The following is a 1,479-nucleotide window of genomic DNA, read 5'->3' as shown; positions in this document are numbered from 1 at the left end:
TTAAACGTACCGGAAATCGCCAGTCTAGCGTTGCCAACTAAGTCAGAAATTCCGCCAAAAGCGTCAATTGTAATAATAAAGTCGGCAAAAGCAGTCATGCAGAACCGTTTTCTTTTCTTTTCTATTTTTGTTTGTTTTTCGTGGGATGCGATTGTTTAGCCTTGAGACAGGGGAATTCATCGTTGCAGTTCGTATTCCTCCTTTTTACAAGGACAAGTCGTACTCAAAGCAACCAAGCTCGAAGTCTCACATGGCTGCACAAGACATCCTCGAAGATGCCCAAGCTACGCCAAACTCCTTTCACCCTCGCCTCTTCCTCCACTACGCCCCCCACCTCCCCACCCCCAAAAGTGCGGGACTGCATCCGTCCCCAAAAAGTCACTCAGAGCTAGCTACCATACTCAGAGCCGCTTCCCCTTCCCCTTTCTTCAGCTCCACCTCAAAGCCCACACATACACACATATTCCAGAAAAAAAAAAAAAAAAAAGAAAGCTGGCAGCAAGGGCCCACATTAATTGAGTCTGAATTACAAGCAAATGCTGCAGATACGTAAAATATTTTGTGAGACCTAAATTTTGTGTGCATGTTCTTCTGAGAAACAGGCCTTCTAGTCCGAGCCCTTGCAATGGCACCCGAAATGGCTGGTGCCTTCCAGAAGACCCACAGCGCCGAATCCTTTCTTTGTGAGCTTCACATCGAGGCAGCTAACGTTCGAGAGTTGGGTGCAGAATGACAAAATGATGTTGGGACGAGTACGGAATCAATCATGTCCAGTAGTGAAAACGCCACCAAACTGTGCTAAAATAATGAAACTTCTTCCCAGAAAGTTAATGGACTGTGGCCCGGTTTCATTAACGCCGATTAACATTTGAACCGAGATCAATGCTCCCAAATGTTCAAATTCAAATTTGAACACGAATTTAACGCTTAACTCTGCTTCACTAAATGGGGTTATTGTCACTGAAACATTCATCACCTGACCAACTAACCTTTGTAAAAAAAAAAATTCAGTGTTAACTTCAACTTTTAGCGCAACACTTGATCTCGGTTCAAAGTTCACTAGCGTTGGTGAAACCGGGCCTGCGTAAAACTCGTTTGTTACAAATTCAAATGCGTGCACATTTCTGTAACACAATATTTTGAGTGATTTTAATTTTGCGTAAAAATCACGGTCCATGGAATATTAGGTCCTGACGTAAATTACTACTTTTACAGGACACCCAGTATGTGGCTGCAGCACATGTATTAGACAGAAAGCTGAACTATAAAACGCAAAGGAAATCCCTGCATTCATCATGTGCAGTATTGTCTGGTTTAAATACTCATTCCCCCTCCCCGAAAAAAACTATCAAAGCTCGGACCTCACTGATGTCAGCCCAGGTCTCAAAGCATTTATGGACGGTCTGAAATATGATATGCATATTAAGTCGTGTATCTTGGTGTTCTGTACTGTGGCGGTAGCATTTGTGTGCCTGTTGC

Source organism: Ornithodoros turicata, chromosome 2 (genome assembly GCF_037126465.1).
Source record: "Ornithodoros turicata isolate Travis chromosome 2, ASM3712646v1, whole genome shotgun sequence".
Lineage (NCBI taxonomy): Eukaryota > Metazoa > Arthropoda > Arachnida > Ixodida > Argasidae > Ornithodoros > Ornithodoros turicata.
The sequence above is the reverse complement of the archived record's forward strand: the minus strand, read 5'-3'. Positions refer to the sequence as shown.